The sequence below is a fragment of the Antedon mediterranea genome, chromosome 7 (assembly GCF_964355755.1).
Source record: "Antedon mediterranea chromosome 7, ecAntMedi1.1, whole genome shotgun sequence".
Lineage (NCBI taxonomy): Eukaryota > Metazoa > Echinodermata > Crinoidea > Comatulida > Antedonidae > Antedon > Antedon mediterranea.
This window is the reverse complement of record NC_092676.1, coordinates 815,116-838,904: the sequence shown is the minus strand read 5'-3', so window position 1 is coordinate 838,904 and position 23,789 is coordinate 815,116. Positions and strand designations below refer to the sequence as shown.

At 34.5% G+C, this 23,789-nt stretch overlaps 1 long non-coding RNA gene across 1 annotated transcript in view; it reads left to right on the top strand.

The window, feature by feature from the left end:
* Positions 1-7,930, top strand: part of LOC140054474 (uncharacterized) — a 29,471-nt gene extending 21,541 nt beyond the window's left edge. The window contains exon 3 of the long non-coding RNA XR_011846523.1: positions 7,523-7,930. This is a non-coding gene — a long non-coding RNA (uncharacterized lncRNA). The remainder of the gene's footprint in view (positions 1-7,522) is intronic.
* Positions 7,931-23,789: the final 15,859 nt, after the last annotated feature.

Sequence of the window (23,789 nt, the reverse complement as noted above, 5' to 3'; positions counted from 1 at the left end):
ATTTTATAATTATAAGACACGATACAAATATAACCATGGATATGGAGATTCAATAAAACTGTTAAAGACCGGAATCTTTCAATCGATCAATTTATAAACATTGATAGTTGATACACACAATGCAGCATCAAGCTATTATACATATTTTATAAGAAACTTGTCCGAACTGTAACGTCCTGCTTCTGAATCCCATTAGTGAAAACAAATCGACTTTAATCTTAATTTTTAATTCCTTTACACATGTTTTATTCAACGTGTTAACAGCAGACAAAGATGAATTCTGTATATAAATTGACAACTTGTTGTAAATGACGAGAAAGAGAAAAACACAATAAATCATGCATTAAGTTGAGAGCGCTTTTAAGCTTTTATCTCACGTGAGCATTCGTGTTTCCAACTGCGGGCGCACGACACTTAGCAGTCAACATGCAATCATTCGTGTTTCCAACTGCGGGCGCACGACGCCTAGCAGTCAACATGCGATAATCATTCGTGTTTCCAACTGCGGGCGCACGACGCCTAGCAGTCAACATGCAATCATTCGTGTTTCCAGCTGCGGGCGCACGACGCCTAGCAGTCAACATGCAATCATTCGTGTTTCCAACTGCGGGCGCACGACGCCTAGCAGTCAACATGCAATCATTCGTGTTTCCAACTGCGGGCGCATGACGCCTAGCAGTCAACATACAATCATTCCTTGCACACAGACAATGTTATTTTTAGAATAGAAAGACGACACGGCGGGGCTGTGCCAGATACAAAATATAACATTTTAAAATGTCAAAAGCACAAAAAGGTGAAAACCATTCTGAACTTGATAAATATGACTGCTTTTTCGTAAAGTTAGCATAATGCCTGCCGTTAGTGTTTTTAATATTACTGGTATAAACATACTCATTGGAATGGAAGACCCATCAAAATGAAATAAGATGATTTGGAAAATGTAAACAACACAAGTTTTCTTGAGACACACCTGGCCCACGACAGAAGTGAATGGCACAAAGTAATAGAACGCGCTATGTCTAACGAAGCGTATATTATATTATTTTATTATTAAAAAAATAACTAAAATGTTAGCGCATGTGCTCGTTGATATTATGATTTATGAATGACAAGCGCTAGTGCATTCAATTATTATTATTACAAATAATTATGTTAACAACCCAACCAATGACCTTGAACCAGCAGTCCTTAGGACACAGGCAATGACTGCGTAAATCGTAGGTTTTACATAATCTTAGGCTGTTTTTAATTTAAATGAACATTGTGTTTTTATACTTGGATAGCCGTAGTACTGTAATAAGAGAATTCTATCGATTCATGCATAATGTAAAGGCCATTGGCAGGAAATAATAGTATTTCAATTAAGTTCTATCTACACTATCAAAATAGTGTGATGTGCCCAAATATGGTAGTGATATACCCAAATATGGTAGTGATATGACATCATCATGCCTATGTATGGGCACATCACATAAACTTTGATAGTGTAGACAGAGCTTTAAATGGTGTTCATCCACTATCATTAGTTTCAAAAAACACTATAGCCAAACATCACAGTAACCCAACCCACTTTGGTACCCCTTGAGAAGTAATCATTTCATTGTAATTACATGGCTATTTCTTCTCCTTTACTCCATACAAATTAAATTAAAGTTTATACAACTGAATAATTTTAATATGAAACAGTATCTTTGCTATATTAAGTTTGACAACTGAGTTAGACCCCTGAGGTGACCGTTCGACTGACCGTTTTGGGTCAGTGGTGTATAGTAACCAAAAAACTCATACAAATCTGATTTATGATTTTAGTTTTTTGAGATAAAGTTACACGTTGATTGATTTATAGCTGCTAGGTGAAATTAAATTGAAATTAATGTCGAATCTAATTTAAAATTGTAATCCCTCGATCGCGTATTATGAAACATGGATGAACTCGCACACACGTGATACGCTAAATAATTGCAGATGCGCTCGTCAACCTTCATCTGATTTTGTGACGTTACCATCGCCATTATCATCGTAGTCAAGGCAACCATAGTCTTTTGTTTTCTAAATGAAATGTATTTGTTTATTCATTTTCATCATTAACACCATTTTCATGATTATCTGGTCTCAATTATCATTATTATTATCAGCATGATCTCATAGTTATACTATCATTTCATCAACGTATGCCATTGTTGTTTTTTGTAAATTCATCACTTATTAGCCATGTACCTTCCACCATTAGCTAGTTCCTAGTACTGTGGTAGTACTATGATGCTTTTAAATGCATGTACAACTCAGGTTTAGGCCTATGTTTTAACAAGACTAATAAAAAAATTCCGTCATCTCACAAGATTGTTTTCGTTGCGCGTTACACAAATCATCTCCCGTCCAATTACGTCACTAAAACATCATTACCATCAATCGCAGACCCGGAAGAATTTGTTGTTGGCTGCTGTGAGCCGACAGTGTCTATCAATACCACATTCACCTTGTTATTAGTGCTATCATTATTTCAACGTCAGTGCAAGTGATCCAGATAAATATAATTATAATATGAACGAACAAGCCTAATCGATGATTAATAAATCATGAATATTTTATACAAATTAATATACACATTTCAACGGGATGCAATACATTTTAAGCTGTATTAACTTAATCCAATTTCAAAGTAGCATTGTTGCATATGATTGTGGGTACCTGATGGGACGCAAAATAAACACATTTTTGCTGCTGATAGCGCCCCATAACTATGTACATTAGAATCAGTCATTTAATGAACATGTCCTTATTACTCAACGTATTTTTAATAAATCCTGACTATTTTATACAAATTGCAATTTACTTTTAAGCTGCCTTAATTTAATTCAATTTAAAGTAGGATTGTGGGTACACGATAGGGCGCAAAACAAACACACATTTGCTGCTTATTGCGCCCCATACCTATGTACATTAGAATCATTTGATGAACATGTCCTTATTTATAGTGAAAGCCATTGTTGTCGATAATCAGTCATCGTGGAGTACGGGGTTTTTCCATTGAATAATAATATAACGGAATTCATAAAAAAAAATTATTAGACGCTTAGTTCTTTTGAAGAACTTAGGTCGTAAAGTTGTTTACTTAAAAACAGTCATGTTATTTTAATAAGTTACAGGTAGGTTCCGCATTTGTTTCAGGTCATTTACCGCTAATAAATAAACGTCAAGAATGACTAATAATGAAAAACACTTTCGCGATATCTAAATGTCTAATATTATAGTATATTGGTACTGGTATGGACAAGGGAAAGAGAAAGTATAAATGCATAACCGTGACTTTCAAAAAACATTTATTATTTCATCAACATAATTCCTGGCTTTGGACGCATCATAGTTTTCGTTATCGCTGATTGGACGCAATGACATACGCGCAACGCAGGTAATTTTACCAATCGCAGGACGCGATGGATCATCCAAATTGTCGCTTGTGATTGGTCAACTCACTTGCATTGTCCTTACGTTGTTGCGTTGCGTCAAAGTTGTAACCAAGCTTTATGATTAATTTAATAATTCGAACATGTCATATTTCATCATCATAAATATATTCATGTTGTTTGTTTAGATTATTCAGCATGTTACACTTTAATGTGTTTTCCTTGTATTGCGGTCAACAGAATATCATGTGTTGAACCTCTTGTGATTTGAAGCATTAATTAAGGAAGTCGTGTGAACATAACAATAAAACAAACACAAGCACACATTTATTTTAGAATAAATCCGTTATTTTACAAACTTTTTACAATCATTTCGTTAATTACTTTACAAAAACACGTTTGTCAAGAATTCCCATCAATTATTCGAGTTCCATTTTATTTCAGTCACAACATCAATATTTATTTTTTTTCTTTTCTTTGATGATCTTTCGAATTGCTTGCCAAACACATTAGCAGAAAACTAAATATATTGTAATAATAACACTATTTATTCGGCAAACAGATCATACAGCAAATACAATAACATGCATATAGTGAAAGGGTAAATAATAGATTCTCCACTTATAACTCTGTACGGATTAGTTCACGCCTCCACGCGTGCGCGCATCCACGCGTGCGTGCGCGCATCCATGGGCGTAGATTCTCCACTTATAACTCTGTACGGATTAGTTCACGCCTCCACGCGTGCGCGCATCCATGGGCGTAGATTCTCCACTTATAACTCTGTACGGATTAGTTCACGCCTCCACGCGTGCGCGCATCCATGGGCGTGAAGATAGGAAATTTGACAATTTCTTCAAGAAAACTATGTGTTTTGTAAAGTTTCCTCAACAAACGCGTTTTTGCGAAACCCTGCGCGATTTAGGTACTGTTTTTCCCCATAGGCGACCCATGTTGTTTTTTGGGGTTTTTTTGTGTACATCATTTTTATTGAATGTTGTCTGGCATGTATGTACCGTACATTAAATGCATTTATATGGTTACAAAACTGACAAGCACGCTTCTTTTAGTATACTATTAAATGTAATTGTTAATTGTGAATAAATGTGTAATATTGTCAACTTCGTGGCGGCGCCGCTAACGAGATTATAATATAGGACTGAACTTTTTGTTATTATTGACCATAAAATAGATATGAAATGACTTAAAAATAACTAGACTGTTTACTGTATTGATGAATCATCAGACATAATATAATTCCTTATAATCCATCTATGATCCTTAACCCTCCTAAACCGAAATATTACTAAGTTCAAACCACTCATTATTCACACAATGTCCTCGCAGTATCAATAGCCTAGTTCAAGTATGAGGAACAAGTATTTCCTTACTAGTCTGAATTGTCCACCATTGTAATACTAGAATCTTTGTTTCTTCATGGTTAAATACATGGACAGGAAAGAAAGAATACATTGTTTATTGTTTTAAAAGATATATATTATATGCTATGCGATTGTTTAAGAGACAATGTTTGTTCGAGACTGTGGCCTAATTCCTCAATGGCTATTATTATAATACTTTGCTAAGATAAAATAAAATAAATAGAATGCCGTAGTATTATTTGTCCTTGTTGGTATAGGATTACTCTAGCTAATATTTGATTATAATAAGAATCAGTTAATATGTGCTGCATTATAAAGTGTATTGATATTAGTAATACTTAAGCCGCATCTTACATAGCGTTGGTATAGGATTACTTTGCCAATACCTTTATTATACAAAAGGGAGCGTCTCTTATACAGGTGAAGGTATAAACATGATATAATATCAAACACTATTATCCATATAATATACGCTTATAAGTATTCGAAATCTGATCAATATACCATTAATAAGTGCAGCTAAGTTGTATTAACTTTCTATCAAACTGTGTGCTGTGATTGGTCAAATTATAATAATAATAATAATAATACCAATTACTGTAGCGTTGCGCGTATGACGTCTCTTCCGTTGCATGAAAGAGAACAATCTTAGGCAAACATATCCAAACTGTCATTGGACGTTGCGTTGCGTAAGACTCATAATTTTTTCAATCCATTCATTGATTGAAAAACCATGCTATAGGTTTCTAAAGTTGTCTGAATGGTCTTGTTTTCTCATGAGACCCAAAACTAAACTCGTTTCTTCAGTCGTCCCTTTCCCACCACCTCCGATGACGTACAAACGAGCGAAGGATTAAAATGGTACTTCAATACTATCAAGCATTGCGATTACTCAAATGACACCCTTTTCAAGTCATCAATTTAATAATAAAGGTGGTATTTACCGTTTTCACGGTATCATAACTATGAATAACAATAAGTAATTCTATACAGGCCTTTGTGTTATATTATTAACAGCGATATCTGCTTAAATCACGCTAATGAAGTTGATAACATAACACTTTGGTTGTTATTTTAAGATTAGTTTAGCCACTTCTTTACTTCAAGGAGGGGCACCTCTGCATTTATAATTCAATTTATATTTGTATCGCTAAATGACTGCGAACAATACTAACTATCACGAGTGGGTGGTCCATGTAAAATTTAAAAGGGATTTTCGAGAAGTGACAGCAATGAAAAATTAAACTATTGAAGAATTGCGATTAAGCATGTAATCACGAAACGAATAAAAACATATCAATTACCATTCATAACAAGCAATTAAAATATATTACCGGCCTTGTTCATTGGATCGTAAACCTTTGTCGGAAATGCCAAGACGATGTATGTGTCCCCTACTTGACCCGACGGAGAGGGAGAGACGTTTGAGCTCAACCACAATCAGGCTCAACCACCACATTCCTCTTTACTTTCATTTTAGTTCCCTGTGACACACAACGCAAGGGCGTAGGCGCAATGCAAGGGCGTAGGCGCAACGCTAGTGATTGACCAATCACAAGCGATAGTTCAGATAATTCATCGTGATTGGTCAAATTGCTTTAACTTGGTTGCCACATAGACGCAACGCAAGGACGTAGACTCATGCAAGCGAGTTGACCAATGACAAGCGACAGTTCGAATAATACATCGTTTGTGTGATTGGTCAAATAAATGTCGTTCTTGCGTTGCGTTCTAGTGGGAACCAAGCATTAGTTTATTACTGTATAAAGGAATTCATTTCCCTATGGTTCGTTCGCACATGCGCATACATCATTTTTTTTAATTAGGCTATCATATAAATCTAGAACCTTAAATACATCAACAGGCCGTAATTAAACCTAGTTTCAGCAAAGATATGTTACGTAATTGAACCATAGAACTAGTTTATCCCTGATTAAACTTAGGAAAATGGTTCCTTCCATTCTACATACAAGCATAGGACGTAACGCAACGTAAGTTGGTTAACTTGATTGCGTTGCGCGTACGTCCTTGCGTTCCGTCTCTTGGGGGAATCATGCTTTAGAGACTGACAATCGTTCATGGTATGTTTAAGCTACTTAAGTACAGCGTTGACACATGTAGAAACATGTTATATGTAAAAGATATGATTATCCATAACAATAATTGTATTTATAGTACATTTTGAGTCTGAGTTACATCATGCAGATTGAGTTTTGAATTAACTAATCCACATAATAAGATTATATCGATCAAACCTCGTTTCATCGTTCAATAAACGCGTCATCTGATTATATTTACCGTCTCAAAGCCAATAAATCAAAAGAGTGACAAATAGAGCTTAGAAGAATGTGCTGTGTGGCAGGTATGCGCTCCTGAGTTGTAGTGTTTACATTGCGTTTTAAACTGTTTCTTTTGGAACCTCGTCAAATACATAAGTTATAGTAAATCACACGCCATTTGACGTGCTTTTCCGTTTTAGCACGACCGGGCTCACGACCGGGTTCACGACCGGGCTCACGACCGGGCTTTCGTTCGGCATATTTATACTGTAAAAATAGTGTATAATGAATTATCTTATGTTAATTGTGAAATATTGTATGAAACAACAATTTGTAATAATGTCTACATTTTACGTTACATACATGAATTTAATAAACAGCTATGTAATCTTGATATGATAATATTAATATTATTAAGAATAATTATGCTACAATTTTTATATTCATGTATTAGTCAAGGGCTACCAGTATTTATACCAGATGTGACGTGTGCCTACTACTACTACTACCTTAATTACTACTACCGTAATTCGGTAAGGCTTTGTCTGTTTGTCATTTTATTATGCCTTTCAGATTTTATTTTAAGCGTAATTTTCAAAAATTCAAAACTCTTATTGATACTGAAGACAAATAGTGTATACCATTGGGGCGCCATCACAAATGATAACGTAAACAGTTCGACAATTGTTTTTGTAAAGAGCAAACCTGCCCTGCAATGTTAAGTAACCTATGCGATATTATTGCTTGACCTTTCGGTTAAAACTGGACCAAGTTATCTGGCCATATAATATCCTGTTGTGATAGTTTATGAATAGTGTATTATTTTGTTATTATTTGACCTAGTATCGTCGGTTCTTTTATATTATGGATTGGTAGAAAGTCTTCGATCCCCAGGTTCTTCCATGCACTCTTGTGCCGTACGGCTACGCAACTGTCGAGTCGAAAAGACATTTTTTTCACGCTCAGAAGCATATAAACATGCGCACCACCACGACGTCAATGACTCAATAGTTGCGTACTTTACGTGGCGCGCGCGTCTTGTAAAATTGAAACGTCGCTAGTCGTATAAAGCTCTGTCTACACTATCAAACTTTATGTGACAAACAAATGTGATGTTCCCATATATTGACACGATGATGTCATATTCCTACCATATTTGGACATATCACTACCATAATATCTAGGCACATCACATTTGTTTGGTCAAATTAGATAGTGTAGACGGAGCTTTACGTATATAATATTAACAAAAAACATCAAATTGTTGTAACGATGTTGTTCGATTATTGTTTCCTTATTAAGACCATTGACCTCGTTAAATATTCCATAATAGTCCAGCTTTGTATATTAACCTTTTATTTCATTCTTGTTTTTTTGTTGTTATTACCTTCTATATATAAATGTTTATTATGATTGTTCCAATTCAAGCAATCGCCTACAGCCACAGTGTTTTCTACTGTCTTCTTCTTGACATTTTGTCATATTAATTTCAGATGTGTTTGTCGTTTAGTAGACGGATAGTATGTTCACCTGTTAGAAGGCAAAGAACAATACGTCAACGCAACTCTAGCTTTGCCGTTAATATATTAACCTAGCTTTTTCTAACATTTAAAACAAGATAATAAGAATGTAAATGGATTTGCGAGGTTTAATCAATTCCTTGCACGCATATACAAGATAGTCGATAGGTGACGTAGTGATGACGTAACTAAATGCATGTAGTCACGAAGCAGCTAAAAACAAATTTCCTACTTTTTGATAAAATATGGATTTTTGTATTTTACATCGATTGTATCTAAATTAAACGACATCCTAGTTGTTATGTCTCTATTAATGACCTGTCATTGAACTTACACATTACCATGTGTGTATATTTATATACCTATTTTTAACAACACAACATCAATTAGAGTCTTATACGGTATGGGCGTTGTTTTAGGATGCATTTTACAGGATAATGCATATTTACAGGCTAATGCCTATTTATAGGCCTATACTGGGTTTTGTCTTAATATTAATAAAAATATAACTATTTTGGCACATATGGCGTTTCATATGTTCAGACAAAAATCGAAATAAAAACAAATAAATAAAAAAAGACAATGAATACAGACTTGGGACAAGTCTACTTAGGCCCCGCGGCCGGTCAACTATACACATTATGATCAAACGACAATATGTAACATTGCCAGATAATGTTAAAAGGTACGCCCTCTGTATATAACGAACAAATCCATACATAATAGTTACTAAACAAAACGTGTTAATCATTTTTGAAATTACATTTATTGTTTTTCAATTATAATTTGTTTTACCTGTACATCATAACACGATTGGTATTCTGTATGACAAACAATGTCACAATTAATTAATTATTAATATAAAAAAAGCATTAAACAAACGCGCGTTATAATGTGAAATAACAGTTATTTCTGAAATGAATGTTTATATCATTCATCATAATGTTGTTTGTAGCCTGAAAACATTAAAACCCACGACACACACAATGTCATTTAGCCTACTGTACAACATATGAGACAAATACATCATACACGTAATTTTGAGCCCATATCAACGATTCCAACCCACGCGACTGTATTTCTTATTATTCACTAGTCAAAGTATTTTAAGAACATACGTGAAATTAAATTAGACTAATGTTAGAAATACACGAGCTTAATGTGAATGAATAACAACTGCAAAACACATTAAGAGTGATGAACTACAGGACAGGTGTAATATTAAGGCTGTGTTTACATTATTAAGGTTATGTTGCATTTTTTATAACACGATCACAGTGCAACCAACTCGTTTGTGCATAAATAAAGAGACACATGTAGTAGTTTTTTCCACGACGACTAAAAATCGGAAATATGACAAAATTAAAATTATCAACGAATTGATGTGATATGGCTCATTCATGTCGTTCTATACGACAATCCTTGATAGGCCTATTTATTTTTTCTCGGAGGGAAAAATTAATAAATACCGTAACCAACAGTGTGGCATTTTATACTGAACGTTTCAGATGGAGCCTGTGCTGTGAATTCCACAATAGAAGTAATAACTGTAAGCATTATATGTAAATATTCCATTCTCTAATTTGAACACGATTTAGAAGATGATGCTCGCCCCGCCGGCGGCAACTATGAGACGCAGATCAATTTGGAAGGTAACGATCTAACAAAAAATCACGACTGACCAAGTAAAATCTATCTGCTGTCCTCTATCGGTACTTTAAGTTGGTATTCTAATTTGCATATACACATGTGTTGGTTGTATATAAAGCAGTACAGTACAGTGAGTTCCATTTATTCTGGAGTGACCGTTGTAGGAAGAAGACAGCAACGAAGAAAAGGAGTTCATTGGGAGCCAGGCCAGCTGAATCATCATCGCTGCTACTACACACTACTACTGCAACACTACTGCGACACCACTACTACACCACTACTACACCACTACTACACCACTACTACACCACTACTACACCACTACTACACCACTACTACACCACTACTACACCACTGCGATACCCTTTCATATCGCCTTGCACATCTACGGAGTTTACACACACTGGCGCGCACACATTGCACACACTGGTGCGGAGGCCCCGGTGTGTGTAAACTCCGTAGTTTTTGTTAAGGCGATGTGAAAGAGGAAAAGGATTAAAAGACCAGACGTACCAAGGGCCCACCACCAAGTCACGGTGGATAATCCCAAAGAAAAACGGAACGTCGGCCATCCTAGAAAACTGAATGTGAAATATATGTGGTTGAGACTACTGGACAGTAGTTACTTGCATCTCTAGAGAGGGCAGCATAACGTTAAATATGATTTCATTTAATTTTTAAGAATTAAGATATGTAGAACTATTTGTTATATTATATATTTTGTGTTTGTATATATCATTTTGTCGTTTTTATCCCCCTAGACTTGTCTGTTTTCAGAAGCACTTGACGGTATTACATCAACGACAACATTAATATGCCTACGTATGAATCGCATCGGCTGTATACATTGGTCTGACGCATTCATACACGGCTACAGTTCTCTTCCATAGGTTTCAAGATGGACGCCACTAATCTGCTCCAAGCCGGCTCCGCGTAACGGTTAACCGTCGCGATTATCGGCTCCGGCCGCGATCGTGATGGTTAGCGTAACGGCTAGCCGCCACGATACTCCCCCTTCTACTTGTACACCATTGGTACATTGCTGAATATTTTATTCATTTGGTTGGTAGTTAAGTTTTTAATTTAAGATTGGTTTGTTAGTGGTAGTTAAGTTGGTTTTTGCATCATACATACCATCACACCACGCGCGTACACGCTTATTAAATTAATTTAAATTAATAACGTAATTTATACAGTGCACATATCCACTAGTGTGGATTGTGTTTTCCTGCCCCATGTCCTTTCTTTCATCCATGTATTCCACTCCTTACTCTATCCCTACTCGTATCTAGTTGCGTTAGGAAGCATGTGTTTCTCTCCACAGGATTTGTATTTATTAGTTCGTACTCCACCAGTATGCTGCTTATTTCAACCAGTTTAATTACAACCGTCTACTTTATATATACCGCGTATTGTCCGTATACAGTGTATACCATGTTCTTGTGTCTCCACAGGGGTTGCTTATTACAACCGTCTACTTTATATATACCGCGTATTGTCCGTATACAGTGTATACCATGTTCTTATATCTCCACAGGGTGTTGATGCTTATTTCAACAAGTTTTATTACAACAATACACTTTGCTTATATATGTCCTGCTTTCTCCACAGCACCGTATGGATGTCGTGTATTTTACTTCGATTTTACTGTCTAAACACTTAAAATCGGCTGCTAAGAAAACGACTAAAGAAACTGCCGATGTGTTAATCTCTGTAATGAATGATTTGCAGACGATACAACACAAACGGCTACATTTCTATACTATGAAAAAATAGAAACAAACCCTGTATATTATATATGAAAATATAGAATCATCCTGTACTTTTAAATTAAGCTTGGCCTCTAAAATTAATATGAAAAAAAAATACACCCTCTACTTCGTTGATTACTTTCTTTCAAAAAAGAAAAGGAAACCAAAATAGAATTACCTCACTTATTCTACATAATAATGGGATATTAAAAAAAATATTCGCATTTCATGCAGTTGGGTCGAAGCCATTTTACCATTATCTGAACCACGATAGAAAAAGAGTGAAGTGCGCCACCATGTTTTATTTGTGCAATCAAACTTTTCATCAAGCGTTTTCAATCGCCACTAGCTTGGTTCCCACTAGGCACGTAACGCAAGGACGTAAACGCAACGCACGCAATGACAAGCGAATAAGCCATCGCTTGTGATTGGTTAATTCACTTGCGTTGCGTTACGTTCTTGTGTTGCGTCGCTAGTGGGAACCACGCTTAACGATGACGCAACGTAAGTGATTTGACTAATCACGAGCGACGAATTATTCGAGCTTGTCATGGTCAGCTCGCTTGCGTTGCGCGTACTACCTTGCGTTGCGTCTCTAGTGGGAACCACACGTTATCGGTATTGTAGGCGTCACCACAAGGAAGATGAACATGATGTTAAATCATTAAACGTATTAATGTATTTGTAACCTTAAAGTCTACATTTACAATTTGATTATCTGCCAACAACGACCAACTTAGCTAGACTTTTACTTAGATTTGTGAAAGTGAAAGTTTGCTTGGCACGGTCTCTCTGAGGTACGCTTGTAAACAAACTTTCACCAACCAACTAAAAATAATATTAATATCCACAATAATTATGCTGTGAATGCTAGTATACATGGTGTGAAACTTAAAATGGATCATCTTGTGATTTATTTATTTTTTGTTGAAACAATGCATTACAAAAAAATCTTTGTTACGAAATAAAAGAATTAATAAAGAAAGAGAAAAACAATTATATATATTTTTTTTGTGGTTAACTACCACCTTACATTATTTTCTGCATATTTTTTGTTATGTTATCTATTGCAAAATATATTGCATATTTAATAAAAAAAGTTGTTTAGTTATGAAACGTTTGTTAACTTATTAATCATAATTTGTGTGTCTTTCAGTTTATATATTTGTATATACATACTATATATCAAACATAATAACCATACAATATATACACATGCATAAAATTAACATTAAAACCAAGAAAGATAAAAAATATACACAAATATAATACATTAGAAAAATTAAATTTATATATTGCGTTTAGCTTCTTTTTTTTCGACAACTACCATTAGGCCTACTAATGTCTACAGTTAATTATTAAACGATTTATTTTTGTTGACAGATGTATAATGCAATATTCGTTGGAATAAAAATTCCGAAATAAGGTATCTCACATATTGCGTTTAGCCAGCTTATTTTTTATCGACAATCGTACCATAACCTACTACTTTGTTTTGTACAAACACAAGCGGGAAGGTGGTTAAAGGTGTTTAAATTCCTTAAAAAGGCGGTTAAACCAATGTCGCGCGGTGTCATGTCCGTAGGCCTATAGTTTGTAACACATTCGAATCTTTCACTCAAACTAGTCAATGAGTTGTGGTTTTGTGGGTGATTTTTGTTGTTGACAGTTATACTGAACATGCAGGTCACAAAATTGTTTTTAATTTACTTATTTAACACTTAATTTTTTTCGCCATTCCTATTTAGAAAAGATGTACTAATTTCAACCGCAATTGTGACGCTATAGTGACACAGCGAAGATGCTCCAAATCAACGAATCATAAATCGATGACGTATGTAGAGGGCGGTATGTGTTTATATTTTGCAGAGCCATAATTATATATAAAGAGTTACGACATTGAAAATTAGAAGCCATTTTTGTGTCAAAGAATTCGCACGCTGAGGGCGCGCGCGTCTTTTTTGTATAGCGTTTTCCTATTAGTTCATGCATTATTTTTAGATTTTGTTGTCAATGAAATAACGCTTGGATTCCGTTTTTATTTTAGTAAATAATTTTATTAATGGTATTGATTTGTTAAAATATATATATATTTGTTATAATAACAAACAAATAAATGCTAGGGCCTACATGGAAGTTAGGATACATCAAAGAATGAACCAATACAAAAAACACACAAATTCACCTCTCTTTTTATGCAGTATATGGCTTTCTGTGTGTTTTTTACACAAACTGCGCCGCCAACGTTATTAACATTCAGAGACTCGTTCATCATTTCATTTGTAATAATTTGCCTTTATTATTTTAATATTGTTCATACCCTTTTCAGTATATTAACAAATATATCCTCAACACATTATTATTTTATTTAGTCATCAAAGCATGCATTATGAATTGAAAATATTACATAATTTTTATTAATAGGACGTAGTTATGGGATGTTTTGTTCCAAAATCAATCAATAGAACGTTATAATGTACTAGCGCACGCGCGCGAAATATTCTTTGGCGCAAGTACTTCTGTACGCTGTGCACGTCGATATTTTACCGTAAAATGTGCAATTACATTTTTTTAAATATAAGAAAAAGTTGAAAGTATTTTGTTGCTCCTATACTTTACATGCATTAATGGAGACAAGTTTGACACATTTTGATCACGTGACTATAATCCAATGTCGTAACTCTTTATATAATAATAATTATGGCTCTGATATTTTGTTGTTTTACAAAGATGCGATGCATCACCAACAATGATTATCTACACCATGTGAATCGTATATTACCCTCTTGTAAATTGTATACATTGAGGCAGGACCAATAGAAGGACGTCGACGACCATATGCTATTTATTTATGAAATAAAATATTGTAAGAGATTGATTTCGCCACCTACCGCCTTATTATCCCAGGCTTGAATTCTAAAGTTCTGTTGTTATTGTTGGCGTTTCGATTTTGTTTTCATGTATTATACGTATAAAACGCCATATGTGCCAACATAATTATTTATGTATTATCTTTTTACTGATTTCGTTCTAGAACATAGACTATTATCAAGTCATCCTACAGTATAGACTATATGCGAACTTGTCTTTCATAGGTTTCTTTCAAAGGCCTGTAGACATAATTCCCATACGTGTGTCTCTTGTATTGTATGAGAGTATTGAAATCTGTTATTTCTCGCATAGTGCAATAACCTCGAATGTTATATACTAAAGTCTGTAAAAGTCATGACTCTGTATAATTAAATTATACTTTTGATTCGTCGCTGTGACTATGTTAGCATACATCTCATAATGAATACACACCTTTGCGTCACTCTGATAACGACGGCTTATAGGATATTATTTCTCCGCGTCACGCGTCTACGAGTTATTCCATTCCGACACTTTTACGCGCGAATCCCAACTTTTCCTAATCGCAAAGGCTTCTGGGATTATATATAATGTGCAGATGCTTTGAGTAAACTTGTCTTGCAATTGATTTTGCTCTCTCTAAAAAATTGATAATTACAAAAATGTGTGAATTAAAAGGCATGCCCTCCAGTGACCAACATTTTGACGGAGAACGAGCCATTTTAGAGGTCATTGCGACTCATTGTCATCATAAAAGATATCAAAACGTAAGCCACTAACCATTAAATGAGTCATAAAATTAGTTGTGGATTTCAATATTCATTTCATTACTTATTCATTTGTATTTAAGAGCTAACTCATTTTCCCTCAGGTGTGACCTAAGAGGATCCTAATTAATGTTTTATTAATAAAACAAATTTTATTGTGCGGATATTTAACCTAGCTTATCAAGAACATACTGTATCTAGAAATTCGTTAGGCATATATGAGGGAACTGTTGAAGAACCGCGGGATAGAGCGCCTCAAGCGGTTTGTTATGATTCCATACCCATTTCTATATATTATAATATTTTCATGTAATGCTGGCTCTAGACGTACAATTAACGAATTTCTTTCGTTTGTCCTGGTTTAACACAATATTATGACATAAACTGAGACTAATAATATTTTTTATTAAATAATCATTACAAAATAAATTATTTTAGACACTAATTATTATCACCCGAAGAGTAAAACATATTGTTTTTGCTAATGTCCGCTCGAATGGCATCTATGGGATTACAGGGAATGTAGTGTTGTAGAATATCACCTAGCAACAGTTATCTATCTTGCGCATGCCCAAATATGGTAGTGATATGACATCATCATGTCCATATATGGGCACATCACATTTTGTTTGTTTAGACAGAGCTTAAGATGATATCGGTCGTTTCAAAGAAATTGTTCCAAATAAAACATTCTCCAAAAATGTTCGTTCTAACACATTAAAGGTGCCCTATCCCAAACTGCGTGAGTTTGGGCACATTTTGGGTTGGTGCTATATTTAAATACTGTTATGTTAATGTTAAAATATCGATGCAGACAACAACTGAAATACGTGGTATTTTACGCTTTGGTAAAACGTCATTTATTCCACCGTAGGCATTTAGCTATACTTAAACACAAACACAAAAATAACACTGAAATAATGACGCCAATGCTAATTTCTACTTTAAACCAGTCTATTTTTAACGTTTTGCTTTATTCATAAGTACAGCAATAAAACGTGTTTTCAAAACGAAATGACAGTGTTCATTTACAGTCAAATAAATGTATTTTTGTTTAACTTTACGTTGCATGCTTAAAGCTGTCAGATTTTTTTTGGTCAGATTTTTACAGTTCACAAACTCTTTTATCCTAACCGCTGTATTAGGATGATTTTAAGGCTTTCGTGGCTTTTCTGTTTAACTTGCATTAATATTGAAGATAATTTGTCATGTCTAAGCTGTCGAAATGGTCAAAAGAAACGACTCAATTATTAGATTTGTCTCGAGGTTATTTACTAGGAAGCACTGGTTGTGCGAACTGTCAAGTGTGCCTTTGTTGTGTGTGCTCTCATGTTAGATACGGGGCGCCGTTCGGGACATTGTTAATTTTGTGTGTGCTCTCGGGTTAGACAGTTTGTTGTCAGTATGCTTCAATTATGGACAATATTTCAAGTAAATATAGGCAAATTTCGTATTACAGTACCTTATGTGTATCACATGTGTTCCTGTATCATGGAAGGTTAGGTTATGGTACGCTCCAGTGATGCTGTAACACGGGATTCACCTATGTTGATGTATACAATAGAGAGAAATGGTGAACCGCGATGACGTCACTCAAATTTCACCGAGTGGGTATAGATTGTAAACAAACCATTTCGCCACATGTTTTTGTATGGGAAATTCCGATGGGTTGAGTTAAAAAGGTAGTTAGAAAAGAACGTTTAAAACACACGTAATAGCAGTATCTTTTTTTTTTGCAACACCCTTAACAATTTTAATGTTATATGGGCAAATCTTAACATATTTTATTTCAATTTGGATTGAATTAAGACGCGTTTTTGTTATATACTGTACCACCCAGCTCTAGGCCCTAGATAGTTTCGCTGATGCTGTGTTGACCTCGAGTAGGCATACTCGAGCAAGCCTACTCGAGCGAGCCTAGCACGGATTATCGGTTATTATAATAATAATAATAATATTGGAAATTCTTTATTGCATACTGTACTACTTTCTACTACTTTAGCTAGGGTGCTGCTAGGCCTCTCCTAGCTAGGTAGTAAGACTAAATAGAGCATCTCTAGTAGACACGTAGGCCTAGCATTTAGTTTCAGCTTGACAACTGCCATTTTGTTATGTGGCTAGTGATGCTTCCTGCCGGGGGGCTACCGCCAGTAATGAATACTTGATAAGACCATTCTACTATAATACTATAGGCCTAGTCTTGTGTAGACCTACAGATAGATATGAGATATTTTTAGGAATATGATTGTGAATGATGGATGACTAAATACACAAATAAAAAAAGAATTATGAGCGATACAGCAACAACATTGGTTAGACGACGCCATGATTCACGTGTATAAACATAGGAAATGTGCCGCCCTCAACGGTTTGTTATGATTTTATACCCACTCGGATTTTAGACGTCGGTTCGCCATTTCTCTCTATTAGATACAGTATACCGAGAATCATTTAGTTGATAACATATGTTCTGTTCAAGTACCATGTCACATTACGTAATAGCCAGAATATTTGACGCACGCAATGTTCGTATTATATTTTACTTAAAATATGTAAAAGCTTTCATCTATGATTACGTCACGTAATTTGCCGTTTTAGAGTATTTACTATAGTAGGTCATTAACCCGTATTCATCTTGGTTTACAATGATATATATGCTTAGTTCCATACGTGACAAAATAAATGCAATAGAAGTAAATATTAAGTAGAATATCATTTATCTTTTTACTCATAACAGACCTTCCATAACAAGGCGCATTATAAAAACGTAATATGTGCATGCGCGTCCATGCGCAAACATGATATAATCATCGCGTGTACGTCTTTCTCTGCGTTTTCATAATTTAATTTCCTAGGCTCCTAATTAATATGGATATAGAGCATCTTCGTGTGAAAGAAATATGACCATCTTATTCCTTGAAAAAAAAACCAGATTTTTGTTTAGGCCTAATCGAATCTAAAATATTGCATAATATTGAATATTGATCAAAATACTTATAGGCCTATAATAATTTTGTCTTGATCTTGATTTCAATGGAAAATTAACTTGCTGTTCTTTTTTTTGTATCGGATACAACTTACCCTGCGATCGACGGCTGCTGTCAATACAATAAGCATCACGTCTGTAGGGAGGAAGACAATCCAATTTGAAACAATGCTCGTTTGATTATACTTAGAAAAGGAAGCCAAGAAATAATGACAGTTTTCAAACAAGAAACGCTGATCGTTTATTGTCAATTTCAAAAAGTCAGTGTCGGAAATTTTATTTTCGTGAGCAATACGCGCGCGCGTTCAAACTCTGATAATTATTCGTCTTTTGTAGCCTTCACAAGTTTATTTCGTGTATGACACGCACGCGTTCAAACTCTGATAATAATTCGTCTGTTGTCACAAGTTTATTTTACGTAGGACGCGCGGGTGTTCAAACTCTAATATCAGTACGTCTTTTGTACACAGGTTTATTCAACGATGCGCGTCGAAACTTGATAGTCATACGTGTTTTGTGGCCTAGCATAGCCAAGGCTTATCGCAAACGTTTATTTTGTGTTATAAATCTATGAATAAAATTGTAGCGTTTTGAAAGGCAACAAGATATTCGGATATTCGTATAATTAAATGTTTTTCAATTAATCAAAGTCCCCTCAGGTTTCCTGACTTGATGGCCAAAGATAGATTATTTTTTAATTCCAGTGATTATAGATCAAGTAGTTTAATATCACTAAGGGGTTCGGTTTTAATGTTTTATTTTAATTATGAATAGAATTATTCTGATGAATCTCCAATTTACGAACTGTTCTGACAGAGGTGAACGTAAATGATGAACGTAATTATACCTCTCGATTACGTTTCACCTGCTTTTGTTCATGTTGTTGTGTTTGCAAAAAAATACAAAATGTATTTATATAATTTTAATTATGAATAATAATTGTACCTGAATGCTTTATTATGATTGTAAATGTATCAGCCTCAAATGAATCGATAATATGAGAGAAAGATAATTAAAAGGAGAGATAAAATGTAAAACAGCATTTGAAATGTGATTATTGCGTTTAGAAGGGATCTGACTAAGATATTATAATGAATTACACGCATTCATTCGGACATTTAATTTATTATTTGTAACAGAGTTAGACAAACAATATTAGGGCTTGTCGCGTACCAGTATGCGCCACGAGACAGCACACAACAATGTGGAATATTGCCAATGTCGATTAATGAAGCAGCTCAAAAACATTGAATTAAGAAGTGTCACGTGACGCGTCAAACAGCTGATTCAGTACATAAATAACTTTTTGATTAACTTTGTTTGAAATTCTCATTAAAACAAATACAGTAATACATAAATAATGAAAAGACAAAATATAAGCTAAAAAAGTAAAATATATAATGCTTTGTATTCCTTTCTTTCTTGTTTTATTGTATAGGTTTCATATGGACAGTTTGTCTGAAACAAAATTGAATTAAATTATTACAATATTATTAGATTTCAACAATGCACAATTTTACTCCATTTTATTCTAGGGTTTGTTCGTTTTTTTCTCCTGTAGGCCTACCTGTATTTTTACAAACATTTTTGGACAAATAAATGACATTAAAATTGCCCTCGTATAATAAATAAAGTATATAGTATAGGTGTGTATTAATATTTTTATGGGAAAAATGTAATGCAATGTACAGGAGAAATATTGATTGTAAGAGAATTTTAAGAGTATGGGGATATTTATTTATTAAATTTATTTAACAACATACACGATTACACAATCACGTAAAAGAAATCCTGTTTTACATTGTGGTACTGTCTTGAATACAAACAAAATCAGGAAAAGAAATATAGTTTTGTGAAAAAAATAAGATCTATATCTTAGCTTTGAATGAAGCAATTGCTGGGGAATATTTAATATTTCGCTGAATACACCGCGTTGTCGATTGCAGACACGACTCTGACGTCGCTACACACATTATGTATATTCGCTTGATTACTATCGAACGAATATTCTGCAAAATATGTAATATTTCAAAAAAATAATAATAATGTGCGTTTAAGTAGCAATCGATGTAGACTTGACTCAGCAGAAACAGAAAATCGATAGATATTTGACAGCAGCAGAAAACAGAAAAATTACGACGAAGATAATAAAAACATTTTATTAGACATCTGTCTAACTAGCACGTTAGTTTATTCTCAAGGTCGTTTGTTATCCTTAAAGCGGTCTTAAGTGAAAGTTAGTTAAGTTTGCTTATGCTTTTGAGAATATCAGTGTGTTAAAAGACTTAAGTTGATTCACAGCCACCTGGCTGTTAAGTGACATTATCAGATGACATAGGAAAGTATTAATTATGTTCGTCCTTGTGTAGTTCTAGTTCATGTACGTTACCGGTATCAGTTTTAGCTTTGACAACATGATGGTTAGCTACAAGTTTGCCCTTTTTTACATAAGTTCATGGTTGATGATTGGTATCTGTAATTTTAAAAGCTTTAATAATCGAGTTATTAGTCGAGTTTCCTTTAAATCTATACTACCCACACCAACAACTAGTTAAATTTCAAATGTATAGTCGATCTTCAACAACTCCAATATAGTTAATTGCCCAGTGTTTAAGAGTATAAGCCAATAATGTTAAACTACATTTTATACATAATTGTGATTCTTTATTACTAGAACACTCTCGTATATACTATATGTATTGTCTGTATAATTTCCGTAAAAGCTACTATTATTTAAGTTTGTTTCCCATTTGTACGTAATACAGAGACATAAATTCACAACGCAAGTGTTTGACCAATCACAAGCGACAGTCCTGGTGATCAATCGCGTCGTGATTGGCCAATTTTTTTAAAAAAAGATTCTTGACGTACTACTGAAAGAGGGAAAATGGCTGCAAGCATTAAGCTCTGTCTACACTATCAAACTAGTTTGAACAAAAAAAGTGTGGTGTGCCCAAATATGGTAGTGATATGTTTAAATATGGTAGTGATTTGATCATCATGTTCATATAATAATGGTGACATTCTTTTGGGCCTGTTTCTGCTGCATAAAAATAACCGGTTAAAATCGGTGTGAATAAATTAAAATTGGTGTGAATAAATTAACTCCATTTTCTTGGCAGCAGAAACAGGACAAATTTGTGGTAACCGGTTAAAAGGCAGCGCAAAATAACCGGTTAAAAACACCAATTTAAATCGGTGTTAGAACGCCGTTTAACCGGTTATCGCTGAGCAATTCTTAGCTGCAACACGAAATAACGGTTATTTGATTGACAGTTGTGACCCCGGGTCAGATACCGTCGCATACGGTGTGTGTTTTCCTCGTGGTTTTGACAGTCGAACGAAGAAGTGAACATGTATGTGGATGAATGAAATCACAAGATATGTTATTCAGTTGTGGAGGGAGAGAAAGTACGGGGAAGAATGGCAGGCAATAGAAAAGAATCACAGATAATAAATAAGAGCATTTTTGCGAAAGTAAAAGAGGAATTTGGGGTGGAGTTCCGGGGACTACCCAAGCTAAGCAATTTGAGGCGTTAGTAGTACACGCTCGCGAAGGGTATGGATGGTCCTATATTAACACCAAAACGGAAACAAAAGGGACTCAAAATGTTGCAAATACCTACCAAACGATAGTAGATAATGGTTAATTAATTATGAAAACCCAAATTTTATAGCAAAAATCATCCGAATTTATGTTATAAACGATGAATTTAGCAACAAAAACTTAATCCAAACGAGCGTATTTATGGCACGCCCTTAGTGCCTTTAATAGGAGAACAATGAACAATCTTAATTTGATCGTTTTATAAATTTTTTTTAGAAAAACATCACATCGACCGAAAACAAAGGTTATGAGAGCCTTTGATAATATATTAAATATGATTTTATTAAGCATAGAAATGTGTTATTATTTATGTTAGTACATAATATTATGCGAAACAATGTTTAATACTCATTATTCTATTAAAGGCACTATGTGCGTGCGATATTCTATGACTTGGATACTCTCGTTTGATTTAAGTTTTTGTGGCTAAACTCGTCGTTTTTAACACAAATTCGGACGATTTTTGCTATAAAAGTTAGGGTTTCATGAATCATAATTAATTAACAATTATCTACTCTCGTTTGGTAGGTATTGCAACATTCTAAGTCTCGTTTTTGTTTCCGTTTGGTTTTTTGTAGGACCGCGCTCGCGAAAGACAACAGTCGTTCACGTGGTAAGGGCCGTATCATCATCGCCTTTGTTGATGAATTTTAGGCTAGATAAAAATTGCGTAAAAATTATCCTAGGCAATCGGGCGCTGCACGACCCTCCCCATGTTATTGAAGGCGCCATGAGAATTAATTTTATTAGCGATCAGTAAGTAGGCTTTACAAAAAACAAAACTTGTAGACCTGTAGACAACATTTTATTATTTTAACATGTTTGAGATGTTCGGCGATATACACACGTGTGCACTGACGACGTCGATGTAAACAAACAGCCAACTTACTACTTCCGTCTGAGTGTATTGCATTTTGGGTAATGATGACGTTTTGCTCGACGACCACCCATAGATTTAACCGGTTATTTCGGAGCACAAATTGAGCAGAAACGCGGTCTTGTTATTGTTATCTATTTTTAATCTATTTTAAAATAACCGGTTAAATTGCGTTATGCAGCAGAAACAGACCCTTTTTTGTCACGTAAAGTTCGATAGTGTAGACAGAGCTTTCAAAGTCGTTATCACATGTTTTTCTAATGGCGGAATTCTTATATTACGAAGTAACGACTACTTGCATCATAAGCTTGCATACTGTGTCTCTCTCCTTATCAAATACAAGAATATAAATTAAAATTATCGGATTTAGAAACGATGACAGATCGTATGAATAGCAAGTTATAATCTAGAGTCACGATACGATCATAATAGAAAGTAATTAGTTCATTCATATTTTATGAACAAAATAACAAATCAATATTTCGTATTCAAGGTATAAGATGCCGGCCCGAGGCTTTGCACTTTGCGGATGTAAATGTCCTAACTCACAGTGTGTGTGTAGAATAATAATAAAACTACAAATCAATTTTTAGTGTTTGTAAATTCATGTATTCATCCGAGATGGATAAATAGTCATTGGTTTTGAAATAGGCTGTGGATTTCTTCGGTTTTCAATGAAATCACATGGAAATGAACGTATAAAAGAGGCCTAC